Source organism: Gallus gallus, chromosome 6 (assembly GCF_016699485.2).
Source record: "Gallus gallus isolate bGalGal1 chromosome 6, bGalGal1.mat.broiler.GRCg7b, whole genome shotgun sequence".
Classification (NCBI taxonomy): domain Eukaryota; kingdom Metazoa; phylum Chordata; class Aves; order Galliformes; family Phasianidae; genus Gallus; species Gallus gallus.
The window spans coordinates 35,304,236-35,319,763 of record NC_052537.1 but is presented as its reverse complement, the minus strand read 5'-3'; the positions used below and the strand labels follow the sequence as shown (position 1 = coordinate 35,319,763).

The following is a 15,528-nucleotide window of genomic DNA, read 5'->3' as shown; positions in this document are numbered from 1 at the left end:
CCCCGTCCATCCCTGGAGGTGTTCAAGGCCAGGTTGGATGGGGCCCTGGGCAGCCTGGGCTGGTATGAAATGTGGAGGTTGGTGGCCCTGCATGTGGCGGGGGGGTTGGAGCTTCCTGATCCTTGAGGTCCCTTCCAACCCAAACCATTCTGTGATTCTGTGATCAGTGTAAAACACAGGAACTGAAGCTATGTGCCACAAAGTGTTCCCCACACAACAGTGAAATTTACAGTGATACGCTGAAAATGTGCTCTGAAGATGAAAGTCCTCCAAAACCCATCACAAATTGATAGTATTTCATATTTTTTTTCTCAGATTATCAAGTTTGATAATAATAATAAATAGAAAAGCAGGCTTAGATGTGAAGAAACACGGGCTGAAGCTGAAATCTCAGAGAACCAAGCGCTGAAGCACCTCCCAAACCCCACTGTTATTCCCCGGGATGGGATGGGATGTAACTGCACAGTGCTCCCATGCCCTGCAGCACAAACTGTGGGTTGTAAGCAATTTACAGCAGATCATTGGTGGGATTTCTTCAGCGTATTTCTCAGGTCCGTGCTCTGCAGTGTCGTTACTGATAGTTGGCAGCGCTGCTGGCAGCGTACAATGTGCATGTTCCCGATAAGAGTGCCCAAGTCTTTGTTGCTCTGACTATAAAAAGGGCAATTTATGAGTCACAAGAAAGCGTTTATATTTTGCCTCCCGTATTTGCTGCTAAGAATCTCAATATTAGCTTTGCTTTGCTGGTGGCAATAAAGAGGAATTAGGTAGATGCAATGAGCAGCAAGAGATAAACACCACAGGCAGAAAATTACGGTGTGAGGTATGCTGGTAACACCCATTTTTCACCAGTTTTCACAGCAACAATGATAAGAAATTGATGTCCAAATAGCACAACACCTTGTTTTACTTACATGAAGATGAAGGAGGGTTGCTTCAGCGCTGCACTGGGATTCCTTATTGGATGTGATGCAGTCGGTGAATCACAGAATCATGGAACGGCTCGGGTTGGAAGGGACCTCAAGGATCATCAAGGTGAAAAAAGCCTTTCCAGTTGGGAGGACGCGTTCAGGCTGATGGTCAAAAGTGAAATCAGTGGAATCTGTGAAGACAGAAGTGCTTAGCAGAGCTGTACACACAGATTAGGACAGTTCAGACTTACAGACTTCCCTCCCATGAGTCCAGAACCCACAGGCCACGGTCAGGACCCCATGGCAGCACCCGGGCAGCTGTGGGACCCATGGGAATGCTGAAGAGTTGCCACTTGCTGAGCAGTTTTGAAGTTCTTCTTCATCTTCAATTGGTAAATGGTCGCCAAAAATCTGTTTCTCAGTTTTTCTTGCTTATCATTTGAAAACTTATTTAGTGCGACAATGGAAATGAAGCAAAGATATGCAGACGAGGACCTCAGGTGTGATGGGAAGCGCTGAGCACTGCCCAGACCTCCGCACTACTGCTGAGCAGGTCATTGGAATTACCATACGGAGCTCAGGGGTGGTGACCCCGCCTGAGCTTCCTGAGAATCAGTGCACGGAGAGGCTGGGAAGGGCCAAAAGAGCAGAAACGGAATGAAATCTTAATGACCTGAGGGCAAAGCCCTGAGATGGGCAGGGGGTGAAATTAGGCAGCGTGCCGGGAGGAGTGTGCTGATGGAGGAGAGGAGGTCAGGGAGGGGGAAAGCAGGATGGGATGGCGACCCGGGGCAGAGATCAGAAGGGTGCTGTAATCGGGAGTTCTGCATCCAGCCCCATGTTTGCCTTCTGCTCCTCCAGAAGCATGCAGTGCTTTATCAGGTGTTGAACAAGATGTCAGTTTGTGGCACAGCGTGAGATGCTGAACTGTGCCCACACTGCCCAGAGATGGCAGCTCCTAACGAGGCAGCCGTCGTTAGCAGGGAGCCAGAAAACTGCAGGAGCTCACCCAGACATGGGCACTGTGCTGGCAATGAGCAGATGGCAGAAACGTCATCTGGTGATGTGCTGCCCAGGACCAGATCCAATGCGTAACATGACAGGATGTGGGCAAGGGCAGTTCTGGTGTCTGAGGCAGTAAATGGAGCATCGTAAAGGCCATAAATTGCTCTGTGGGTTTTTATGTATAAATTGAGTCAAGTAAAGTTAAGGAAAGTGAATGGGCTCTTAAAAGAACAGTAATGAGCCTGAGATGGAAATGATCGTCCTGCAAGATGGGCAGGATAGGCAGAACCTCACCCTGCAGCCTGACCCTGCATTGGCCCCACTGCCAGCAGGATGTTGGTCCCAGCTGCCCGCCAGCTCCTGGTGACCTCACAGCTCTTTTTGTTGACTTTTATAGCATCATTTAAAGAATCTTCAAAGCAAACTTACACTTCAGCAGCATATAATAGGAACCGAGGTGTAAAAGCCTGCTGTGTAAGCATTACAGCTGATGGCTGGGTGGTTTGGTCCCAGCAGGAGTGACCCCAGCCTTAGCCTGGAGGGGCCATGCGGATTTCTTGGTGTAGCTTCAGCTGCTCTCAGTAACCTTTCCCTTCCCCACTGCTCTGCGTACCAGAGCAGGACCACAAACACCCACAGTGTTTGCAGCAAGACAATATCACTTGTGTACATGGCAGCACCATCATATTTCAGTTACAATTTCTGTTCCAAGCCTTTATACACCCGAACATTCCACTTGTCTTTCTTTGCAAGCCGCTGCCTACTCAGCAGATACTTTTATTAACTCTCCACAGTGATGCCCATGTCTTTGTCATGACTAAAGCTAATTTAGAGCTCACCAGTGAGTTACACTACACATTACTCCTTTTAATGTGCATTGCTTTGCATGTCAGCAGAGCACTCCATCTGCTGCACTGCTGCCATTCCTCCCACCCCTATGGGAAGTTTCCTTCAGCCTTCCCCTCACTCCAACCATCCAAGTAGCACACCATGGGCACGCTGTGATTCATTAAGCATGGAGAATTCATTAAGCACCATGGATCCGGGCTCCCACCCTAGCAGGCTCTGCTGAGCTGCCAGGCTGCTGCTTGCTTTGTGTCAGCTTTGTACATACAAATAAAGGACCACACCTGGTGCCCAGGGCTATTCAGTTCCTCACCATCCTCCTGCAAAGCCAGTCCTTGTGAGTGTCTCACTTCAGGGCTGGAACAGAACGCATGGATTTCCTCGGTGTTTCCTCTCTTATGGATTACAGATGGAAAGAAAGGGAGTTGTTCCCATCCAAAGTCTGATTGCTGAAAAAGGTTGGCAGGGTTCAGATTCCCCCCCACATCTCATTTGCTTTGCACACACCGAGTCAGAACCCAACAGGAGATGCACTGAGCCACGCGCTGGGTGTGCGGTGCTGCAGCCCTGGGGTGGTCCTGGGCATCGTTGGGCTGAGGGGGCTGCTTCCCTTCTGACGGTGCCACATCTGGATGCTGGCAGGGCCCAGGCCATCGGGCAGCTGCATTTTCTGGGAGCAAAGGGAGTTTCAAGGAAGTGTTTCCCAAGAGCAGACTGACAGAAGCAAAGCTCAGCAGCCTGTCTGGGACAAATGAAGTTTTACCTCATGTTTTAGGAGCTGAAAACAAAAGTTAGATGGAATGGCTGGCTGCACACACACCTCTTTGCATGGCAGATCCTTTCCTTCACTGCTTTAGATCAGCAGCTTCAAGTGCATCCTGCAGGTATAGTTTATGTGTTTGGTTACTCGGAGATTAGAAATAATGGGATTCCTGCAATTACAAAACTAAAAGACATATGCTTTGTTGATGAAAGCTCTGTCCATACAACTGCAACTCCTGATAATTAAATACGCCCTTCTATCAAGCTGGGAAAGACACAAAGCCCAGATTTAGAGGCAGCAGAAGGAATCTAAAATTAGACTCCCACTACAAGCAGCATTACTTAGGGAGAGCAGAATTTATTTTCTCCACTTGTAAAGTCCCTAATATTCCCAGGGAGAAACTTCCTCCTGCAATACGTTAAGAAGATGTATCAGGTTTTGAACCTTCCAGGCTATTTGGAGCAAGGTGCTCTTCTAGGGAACAGCACACATTTCAACATGAGAAATTTGGCCATCACTGGAGCTTTTCACGTTGTACAAATGCAGCTGACCTCCACGTGCAACTCTGAATCTCAGCCAAGCATCACCACTAGTTTTCCCTTCAAATCACAGAATAATAGAACCCATTTTTAGTTCCTTAAGGCATTAACCTGCTTTGTGTAGTTGGTTGATTAGAATGAGAGACTCATAGAATGGCTTGAGTTGAAAGTGATCTCAAACATCCCCCGGTTCCAACCTCCCTGCCGTGGGCTGGCTGACCCCAGCAGGTCACTTTGCCCATGGCCCCATCCAACACAGCCACTCAGCCAGCAGTTCTGATGGGATAATGGTGTGCGCTGTCCCAGTGCTACCTTGAAAACAGGTACATAACCAAAGCCATCTGATTTTATGGAGTTTTCTATTCTAAGCCAATAGCCCGGCAGACTCAGGCTTTACTCCTTATAAATGAGGTAAACAGGAAATCTGAAGAGAGGAGAGAAATGCAGCCACTGCAAATCGGGCTTTTAATTAACGCATCCTTTACCTGAGCTTCATCTACTTTTCCCCACTATTTCCTCCTCTACAAGCGCAGCCCAGTGTGACAGGAAATTAATTAGGCTTGGAACTCTCATCAGCTAAACAAAGGAATCATTAATTTTGGTACTTAAGGAACCAAAGTCCCAACTTGCATCTAACTAAGACAGAGAATGTTTAGGTTGGATATTAGGAGGAAGTTCTTCCCCCAGAGGGTGGTGACGCACTGAACAGGTTGCCCAAGGAGGCTGTGGATGCCCCATCCCTGCAGGCATTGAAGGCCAGGCTGGATGTGGCTCTGGGCAGCCTGGGCTGCTGGTTGGTGACCCTGCACATAGCAGGGGGTTGGAACTGGATGAGCATTGCGGTCCTTTTCAACCCAGGCCATTCTATGATTAACCCGCCTTGCATGGGGATTTGGAGTGAATCCCTTTAGGAGACCAGGCTGCACTGGGTGGCCTGTGGTCTGATCTCCTACACTTCTGGGACTCTCCTCTGCAGGCAATGTGTGCCTGGCCCTGCACGGTGCTGCCCAGGTCCCACCAAAGGGACTTCAGTCCCTGCCATTCAGAAGCTTGTGCCTGGGACATGGGGGCAAGGCTGGGAATCAGCTCTTGGCTGAAGCCAAGGACCCTTCTGTCACACTTTAAGGACTCTTCCAACCCAATCATTCTGTAATTCTATGATTCTATTGTATGCCATAACGTTAAAAAACACAGTAAGAGCGCTCCGAACTTACACTCAATATTTATCTTTTCAAAGCAAATGCTATTTCTTGCATGACTGTATATGATAAGAACTGAATGCAAAATACAGAAGTGAATCTAACGCTGATGCTTCCTTTTCTCAATAGTACCCATCCCTCCACTAGGGCATTGCCTGCCCTGTTGGACAAGACTCCCCTTTTTCAGTGCCAAGCCCCCTCCAGTGCTCCCCTCTCCTCCCTGGGCTAAGCAGATTGGTGCTCGTGAGTGAGGTTCCTATGCAGCACGTACCTCTGTTCACTTCTATAAATGTCACTGGAAGTGCAGGAAGCTGACTTGGGGATGGCTCCTTCTGCCTGTAGGGAGGGAGTGAATAAATGAGAAACAGCCACAGCTTGTTTGCAAGGGTAAATAGTCAAAGTGCAAAATACAGATTGCTTGTGCGTTATTGCTGTTCCCTCAGTCGCCTTGTGTGCTCAGGTATTTTACCTCGTTAGGGGTCCTGCAGGGAAGGGAGGGCTCAGCTGAGCTGGAGGGCAGGTTGGACCCACCTCCAAACCAGGTCCAACAGCACTTAAAGGATCTGTTAGTGAACCGGGGCGAGCTCGTCTGTACAGTTCTAGATGCGAGTGATGCCAGAGCTTACCTCACTATACCTTTTAAACACTTAGTTCTTTAGTGTGCCCTCAATGCTTTTAGATGTACGTGACCCTTGAATCTGCAGACTGCAAAGTATTTGCCCACTGGAGGAATCTTTTCCCAATAAAAAGCATCTTCTGAAAGTCTCTGATGGCTGAGTCTGAGGAAATGGAAACTTGCAGCTCATCGCAGCCACTGTTAAAAGCCACGTCCAGTAATTAAGTAGCTAATTGCCTCTTATAAAGGGGGAGGAAAGAATCTAATTGTTTTCATTTCTACCACCAACATTTTTCCAGAAATATTTCTCCATACAGAATAAAAAAGTAAGTTTAAAAAATGCATTACACACAGGACCTGCTCTCTATTAGCTCAGACTTCACAGCAAACAGACTAAATTCTTCAGGGATTAAACATCAGCTTAACTATAAATCCAGCACGATGACAACAGGCTCCTTGGCCAGAGGTACAAAAGAGGCTTTGCTCTATGCAATAAATCTCACGTCCTCCTCTCCTACTCAGGCTAAGAGAGGAGGAAGGGCTCAAGTGAGGCTGCACTGAAGCAATGCCTGCTGCACCGGGCTCAGCAAAGTGGAAAAGCTTTGGTTCTGGTTTCAAGAGGAATGATGTACAGAAGAAAGAACCTTGCAAAGCTTTTCCACGCTCAGCTCAATAATACATTCTAGACCATATTGATACGTGCATGGAGAATAAATTATTTATCTACTCCCCTCCTGCTGTTATTTCAGTTATACTGCAAAGGTTTCTATCAATACATCAATTCTGGTGAAAATATCTTTTAATTCTGCTTATTTTATTTGGATTTTAATCTAATTCTCATCTGGTATTGCTATATGAAAACATTAAATAACAATAACGGTGACTACATTTGGAAGTGTATGCAAAACTGCTCATGCAGGAGCCCTAAATCTCACGGCCTTCCAATGGCTGGAGAGAAGAATTACAGGCACCACGTGCCATGCTGCTCCTGGAGGCAGCCACACGCAGGTGGAATTGGCACACTGAATGGGGGAAAACTGTGCATTCTTCCTCATCTTGAGAACAGAGGAATGAAAAAGTAACCAGCTATCGAATTGACATTAAACGATTCATACCATCTGGTTTCCTCAGCTGGATTATTTAATCCTTCTTTAAACATGACACCTCAGGCTGCAGCTGGTCCAACAGCTTTCAATGTTATATTTGTACTTCTCCACCTTGAAGCTCTCCCCACGTTACGCTGTGGGTCTCAGGACAGTCCATCCCCAGCAGTGCCACACAGCCCAGGAAGGAAATTCTCCATCCCTCCCATTGATCCCCATTGCCATCCTCTGGCTGTTACTCCTAACAGATGCATTTTGGTATTAATGCACAGTCATATAGAACAGATTAAATTTTAAAGTCAACAAAAGTGCAGATGTTTGACCTGTGTTACGTTGGTGTTTTTATTTCTAGAATGGATTTCTTTTGGCCTTCAAATGCAAATCATGTTCCACAGAGATGCTTCTGATGGGATTTTCATTACCTGGCACAATAAATCGGTTAAATTTGATGCAATAAATGCTCAAACCCAGTACAAAAATAGAGGTGCTCCTCATGGTTCCACTCCCATGTGCACCTTGGGGGGGGACCTCATGACCCCCTTCATCCACCCCCAGCCATGGCAAGGCATACTGTCACGTATTAAATAAAGGCATGGGGTATCTGATGCTGGAAAATGAGCAACCTGTTTGCTGCAAGAGCGAGTTGAGCCGAGTTGGGCTGGCAGCAAAATGCCAAGGCGTGGATGTGCTTGACACAGCACTTAAAGCTGAGCGCAGGCTGCTCGGGGCAGACGCTAAATGACAACGATAGCTGTTGATAGATAAAGAAATCCATTACCAAAGGGAGAGGAGGTGAGCCTTGAAAGTACAAATCAATCATTGTGTGTTTCAACTCCTTCATCTTTTTTCAAACAGCAGGGAATGAATGACTTGTTTGAAGTAGACAATGGCACCGTAATTTCTTTCGCTATATATAGTGGCATCATGAATATGCATCTTTGGAGATTAAAGAAAGCCCTTTCTCAGACTATGACATGCAAAACTCCGAATTTGATTATTTAAATCACAGTAAATTATCAGTGCAATTATCACACAGACAAAACAAGGAGATTATTATTCTGTGTAGTTCTCTTTGAAATGAATAGGAGAGAAACAAAAGAAAAGGGAAAAGCATCCTAACCTTCAAAACGAGCTCCAATCCATCTCCTCTTCTCCTGTATTCAAGCCTTTCCTGCAAGGCGATGAGTCTTTTGTCTCCCGGTACCCCATCCTTTTTCTTCTTTCATAAACTTCTCCAGTTTCCTCACACTTACAAACTGAAGGGTTCACTTACAGTAACAGCAACCAGCTTTCCATGCCCAGGTGCTTGCTGTTGGCACGCACGTCCCTTTGCACGGCAGACATCCACTGCTGATGGCCGCAGTGATGGCTGTAGAAGTCACATTCTTAATGTAGCCACCATGGAACTGCAGCTGCTCACTGGGATTGTCAGTGTGCCAGGAAAGTGCACAGTGGTGTGAGATCACTGCTGAGGTGAGTCTACAAGGACAGTGCACACACAATAACAGTGCCCTTCACAGTGTTGGTCAGTGAAGACCCCCAGGTGCTTCTGCCAATGGGGCGTGCATGGTTGCACCCCACTCTTCCTCCCCTTCATCCTCATGGGAGGTGGTGGCCTCAATGCATGGGAGGCTCAGAAGGCACAGGAGGCTGCAGGAGTTGAGCTGATGTATGCAACACTGATGTGAGCAGTGCTGACACCAGGACCTTGCATCCATCCTGGGAATAGTCTGACCTCAGTGCTGGCTTGCTGCCTGGCAGGAAAAGCAAACAGCCATGGTGCCTGCAGTACCAGCAGGACAGAAATGCTGCTGCTGCTGCCCAAGAGAAAGGGAAGGAAGCGCTGATGCTGTGGATCCCAGAGGGAAAGAGCTCAGAAGGGCACATACGACAATCAGTAAAAGTTCATCATATATATTACTGAGCCTGTTCCTTTTTATGTACATTGACATAGTGACTAATGGTCACACTGCTGCTACATGGTGTTCTGTGTATGCAATGGGCACGCAGGGCTGCACAAAACCAGGGCAGAATGAACCCTTCTGAATTCTCCCGGAGCTCTCCCCCTGTGCCCCAAGCAGAGCTATAGCAATGGGCAGCTGCAGCCTGCTGCAGGAGCTGCCTCCATTGCACTGCACGTGTCATGGCCTCAAACTCTCCTAAGCTGCTACTGTTATTAAAATTTCTATTAACTTTTCTTTACATGAAAGCAATCATAAGTGAACTTATTCCTTTCATTTGCCTAAAGCGAAGAAGAAAAAAACCCCAAACAACAAGCCGCCAAACAGCAGCAGCTTTCTTTCTTCCCACTAAAAAAGAAAAAGAACAGAAGAAATGAACAATATGAGATATGGCAAGCTCATTAACAAGTTCATTAGCAAATTCATTTCACTGATTAAATTCCATAGTGTGCATTCAATAGAGACCGAGCAGTATCGGTGGAAGTGGGTCCTTGCAGCTTAGTACAGCACAGGGCTGTGTGTCCCTGGCAGCAGGGCAGGACCTGGCAGTGCATTCTATCCCCATTGCAGGTGCTGCGCCTGCAGCAGGCAGAGCATTTACATCCCAGTGCTGGGACGTGGTGGGCACAATGCCACACATCTAGGTGGTCCCATGGGGGTACATAGCAGCACTGCTGCCCTAGCAAAGGTCTGGAGAATGGGCCTGGAGACGTCTGTTCTGTCTGCTCATTCTTGAGTTCTCTATATGGGTGCACATATGCAGGTGGGACTTAGGGAGTCTAACTTCCTGCACCTTGGATTTACCTTTATTTCCAATGACAAAGAGAGCAGCTGGCAGCATTGTCCAAAACACAAAACCCAACCCCCAGCAGCAGGTTCGTATGAGGGCTGCTGCTGCTGCTTCCTATGCGCTGGTGACTCCAGTAGCTTCTCATATAGAATAGGCTGCTCATACTGGACAAACAGGCTGACTTAGGTGAGACTGTGGCTCTATGATTCCATGACTCTATGGTGATGTTGGTTAAAAAAAAACATGGACCTGCTGGGATGTGCTTACCTTCTCTTCCATATCCTCCACAAATCAGAACTAGTCCTCAGTGTAAGGTTTTGCCACTGCTCCCGGAGAAGCTGGAAAGAGCAAATGTATTAAATTGCTCATTTCAAGTGTACTTCAGTGGTTTAAGATATGTTAAACCCGAAAAGTTCAGGTCACCCACCCGAGCATTTAAGAGTCACCTCCATTTAAATGCCCGCTTAAATCCCCTTCTGCTTTAATGCTCCGTTAATGTGTTGCTGCAAGCAATCATATATATTGCTACAGCGTCATATGTAATAATATTAATCTGCAGAGCATTAAATATTAAATTTTATCTCAAAAAGACCATAGATCCAGAATAATTGCAGCTCTACGATCCAGTGAGTCTTTGCAGGGCTTCCCAAGCAGAACACTTCCCAGGTGGTTCTCAGCACATCTCCACGCTGGCTGTGACACAGGGGTGCAATTATCTCTGCCTAACAGAGGGGAGGAATGGGAACAGTGCTCAGTTTGTCCTCTGGGCAATGGCTGTGGCCCCACGGCAGCACCCACCAGCAGGGATTCCCCCATGGCCGTGCTGGGCAGACAGACACACACATACTTGTCTGAAACTAGATGATCACTATGGCTCTTCTCAACCCAGGCCATTCTATGATTCTACGACTTACAGTCCTTCACAGGAATAGGGCAGAAAACAGAAAATGCTGATATTAAATCAGCTGGCAGCGTGGATGATGGCATTTTGTGCACACACTTTGCAGTACTGCCAGATAACAGCGTGTTTTCCAGAAGATGCCTTGAGATGAACTTCTCGTGGTTATTGCGAGGGTTCTCCTCCTCATTCAGGGAATGACTTGGAACATATTTGAGGTTGAGTTCCTGTAGCAATTTCAGCTCTAACAGTTTTAACCAGTGAACCATGCACTGTAAATAAGATGGGAGGAAAGAAGCATTGCTCAAAATGATAATTTCTGGGCTTTCCCAGGCTGAGGCTCCAGCAGCAATAAGCATACGTGCCCTGTATCAGCAGCCCCACACCACAGCTATCTGCTCTGCAAAGCTCTCCTATTTACAGCACACGCAGCACTGGTGGTTGTTAAACTCAGGAACCAACTCAATGACCCAATAAACCAGGAAACGCATGAGGCGGAATAAAAGGAGGATGAAAGGAGTGCGTGCCATGTTATCACAGGCAGCAGAATCCAAATTGCAAACACTGTTTCTACCCCAATGAATGGCATCGTGGCCCCGATGGCCATGCAGCTCCCAGCTGGTTCTGGCCATAGGGATGGCTGTGCTTTCAGTGCCCAGCATTGGAGACAGGAATGATGTGGGTGACTCCCACAGCCCACAGTGCTTTCTTTCCCTTCTTTCTCAATAAGGGGTTCAAGGCCAGGCTGGATGTGGCTCTGGGCAGCCTGGTCTGCTGGTTGGCGACCCTGCACATAGCAGGGGGTTGGAACTGGATGAGCACTGTGGTCCTTTGCAACCCAGGCCGTTCTGTGATTTTACGATTCTTCCATCCACATATGGGGCTTCAGTTAGAAGATGAAACACCAGATTGAATTAAATCAAGAAAAGCTGTAATTTTAATTTAGAAGTTGTGTTTTCCACTCTCTCTAAAAATGTCTGTTTTTCCAACCTCTGAATATTTCCTTGGGTAATACCAGTGTACATAACAATATACCGTAATGGTTCCCAGTGCTGTTAGAAGAAGATTCTTTTATATTGAGAGATATTTCAGTTCACTGAGTAGAATATCAGAAGCTATAGAGCTCTGTTCGGAGAAGGAACGATAAAGATATATGAAGTTTCTCACAAGGAAATGATAAAACTGTAGCAAATTAACACTGCTGGTGCTAGGTTGTCAGTTCCCTAATTCTCTTTTCTGCTCATATTCATTCATCAGGAAGCACACATTTGTGAAAGGACTGCAGTGTCAGTCCCTTCTGCCTGCAAGGGGTCAGCACAATACCTGTGGGATACAGCCTTCCTTTCTCATCAGAGAAATGGAACATTTCTACATGCAATTTATTTTTCTGTTTCCCAAATGCTGGTTTGTGTGATTTATAAATAATCATAGAACCACAGAATGTCCTGGGTTGCAAAGGCCCACAATGCTCATCCATTTCCAACCCCCTGCTATGTGCAGGGTCGCCAACCAGCAGCCCAGGCTGCCCAGAGCCACATCCAGCCTGGCCTTGAATGCCTGCAGGGATGGGGCATCCACAGCCTCCTTGGGCAACCTGTTCCAATGGTTGTTTCTATCTCTAATTTCTGTTAATGCTTCTTTGACTGCTTTAGAGACCCAGGAAAACCCGGGGAGATAGATGTGAGCAGTTCCCTGCATTGAGGGAAGATGGGAATAAAAGGAAAGCGATGAGTGGGGCTGGGATAGGACGGGCAGTGCAGGAGGGCACTGGCAACAGGAAATACAAGGCAAGCACCGGCCAAAAAGCAAAGCATTGCCACCTCTCTGTGCTTAGTACCACACTCACTGAGCATATGAGCACTGACTAAAAGATGACATGCTAAAAGATAAACAACAAAAGTAATGATACTATCTGCCTTTCTCCAACGGGAACCATTACAGATGGCAGTGTACAATGATTGCAAATTAGATCATTTGTGTATCCATTTATATTCCTAATGTGCTTACAACTTCAATATTCAGTAAATAATAATGAAGCTGCTTTTAACTCAGATTTTTTTGCTGCCTCAGTGGCTTGTGGCTATCTGGTTGCATTGCAGAGCCCTGATATTACTCCTTACCCAGACTGACTTGTAATTTACATAAGATCAAGGTGCATATCTCGGTGTGAGCTCCTCAGGTCAGGAGCTGAGCTGGGTCCTTCATGCCCTGCCCCAACCAGCAGCCCCCAGCTGCCCCTCCTGCAGTCACATGGCTGTGCTACGGGCTGTGCTGAGGAACCAACACACCGTGAGGACAGCTCGTTTACCGAGGCAAAGAAATGCAGAAAAGGTCAGAAGTCTCCGTAGTGAAACGTTAGATAAGGCTATGAAAATGAACTGAATTATCAAGGGAAAGAAGAAAAGAAACAGAAGAATATGGAAATCAGAAGCTCTGACCTTTCGAAGATGTGCAGTTTGCAATGCCAAAATAAAGCCACGTGGGAGGATCCGGCCTCCAATTTCAGCACGATTAAATATTTTGCCAATGCACGGCTTACTGTGACTTGCTGGCGTAAATTCAGCCTTTCTGTTTGCCTTTATGTCGGTTGAATGCAGCACGCATGATATTAGAGTGAGGCTCAAGACTGAAAAATAAGAATAAAAAGAGAGATTTGGATATGAGCTTGGTGTCCCATGGCCTGCTCATCGCTGGAGGCAAACAGCATCGAAAGAAACCCTCAAGGTCGGTAACAAATCAACACGTCACGCTTAATCTGCACGTTAATAAGTTATGCAGAAAAGTCTGCAGTTCTGTCAAAACAGAAAATAAATCAAATTTGTAAGGCTGCTTGCATCAAGTTAAAAACTAGGTGATCAATAGGCTTTCAACAGCACGCCAAACAGATATTATCTAGCTAATATAACCTATAGGAGTGGTATAGATGTACCTCTGTTGCATGGTGTTTCGTGGTGGTGGGTACCCTGAGTGCGTCCATCCGTGCTGCAGGAACTCTTCCATTGGTGGATCCATCTCAGCTGCATTCAGTGGACTGCAGTTGGCCCCAGTGCCTGCTCCAGCCCAGCTCTGCACGGGGGCAGAGGGCTCCAGCAGGTGAGGTAGGGCTGTTCAAGGCAGACCATTGCCTTTCCAATGTCAGTCAGAAGGTGGGAGAGCAGTTCATGTGCTTCACATGGAAGCAACAAAACAATTTATCTCACTTTGGAGAGGAGTGCCTTTGTGCAAGCAAATAGTATAGTGGTACACAAAAGCCAGCACCTGAAACACCAAATGTCTTCTGTTGTTCCAGCAAAGACTTCTCTGAGTTTAGTGGGTCACCTAAGGTTAAGGTTAGAGGAGATACTCAAATTTTACAAATTCTGCCACCAGAAAGGAAAGGTTTTATGAGTTTCTGGAAGCACTTTTCCTTTTCCTTTGTCTAACACATATTCAAAGATGTCAAAGACCTAAAAAAACGTTTGATCTCTTCTTTTTTTTTTTTTTTTTTTTGGTAGAATTCTGAACATTTATAATTGAAAACATTTTTTTTCTGTGTTCAACTCTCATAATAATGTTGCCTGTTCATTCCAAGCAATGATGCAGGCACCAGGAGGGCTGGGCAGGACTAGGGCAGAGCAGTGGGTGCATATGGCTGAGAAGGGGAACTACAGGCTGCGTGAAAATGGGCATGGCATTTTGTTACTTGCTAAATCACATAGATAGAAAAACAGGGAAGGACAGACAGAAATGGAAAGAAGAGAATTCAAGGCAAAGAAGGGCGACGTATGATAGTCTTGCTCACTATGCACCGTATTGTAAGAACACTGAGGGTTGGCAAAGGATGCCATCACTTCTTGTTCAGCATCCTGCTGAATGTAGATGATCTTAAATGAAGAAACACCACTAGATGAACAAGTACAAATCCTCTACAGAAAATACATTGTGGGCTACACATGCAAATTCCTTGCCTTGATTTGTTGTGCCCTTTTAGCCTTAGTTTCCATCAAGATAACCTGCCTGCAGGTGTCAGCTGTCCCCCCATGGGTGAGGCAGGGCAGGCAGCACCCTGATGGCCAACAAAAATGGAAATGAACCCAAACTCAAGAATTCAAGTGACTTTAGCAGCAATAGTACAAACCAGCAACGAGGACGTCCCACTGCTGTAAGTGGCACAATCCATGGAATAGCAGATTAGCCTGAGAAAAAGCAACAGTCAAGACCAGTATTGAAAAGGTTAAGTGTAATATTTGTAGCACGATAGCATGGAATTATTAAAATAAGGATGATAATTACACATAATTATAAAATAATTAGTATTATAAAAATATTAATTAGAATTTTTACATGCTGTGTTGTCCTCAGATTTCTCTACAATTAACACTGTATAATAATTACATTATTGTTAGAGAAAAATAAAGAGCTGTTTGATCTTGTCCCAAGTGTATGTGGGGAGAGAAGGGGAGAGGGGAAGAAAGCTGTTTTGAAGTATAAAACTATCGGTTTTTGAATGTGAATATAAATGAAGCAAGTTTGTGCCTTGATGTGTTTGTTGAGCAGGAAGCAATTTTTATGTGAGATACAAATTTTTGTTTGCTCATGGCTACAGATGGAAGCACAGAGCAGGAAAATGTGTGCTTCCTTCCCCCACCATGAAGGCTGTGTTCCCATCGCCCACCTCCATTTTAGTCTTCACCAGGAAAAACTGAGTCACTACCAAACACCATCCAATCACTGTCAAGCTCACTGTGGGTTTATTGTCCTTGTTCAAGGTAAACAAGTGAGCACAAAGCCCTTTCAGCAGGACACTGGACCTGGCCATGCATGGATGCAAGGCAATCGCTACAGAAAAGAGGATTTCCAACATCACCGTTGGTGCTCAGTGAGCCCCCCTACAACCAAGCTCACCTTTCCTTGGGAA

The 15,528-nt window shown here is 46.2% G+C and overlaps 1 long non-coding RNA gene across 2 annotated transcripts; it reads right to left on the bottom strand.

Moving 5' to 3' along the window:
* Positions 1-48: 48 nt before the first annotated feature.
* LOC121113341 lies at positions 49-12,097 on the bottom strand. 2 transcript variants are annotated; one of them, XR_005860819.1, is made up of 4 exons: positions 10,001-12,097; positions 8,103-9,291; positions 5,535-5,599; positions 49-1,102 (listed from the first exon to the last, which is right to left on the bottom strand). It is a non-coding gene; the product is annotated as an uncharacterized LOC121113341 (long non-coding RNA). The 2 variants fall into 2 exon arrangements; XR_005860818.1 differs by having other exon boundaries at positions 8,103-12,097.
* Between the last annotated feature and the right edge of the window lie 3,431 nt (positions 12,098-15,528).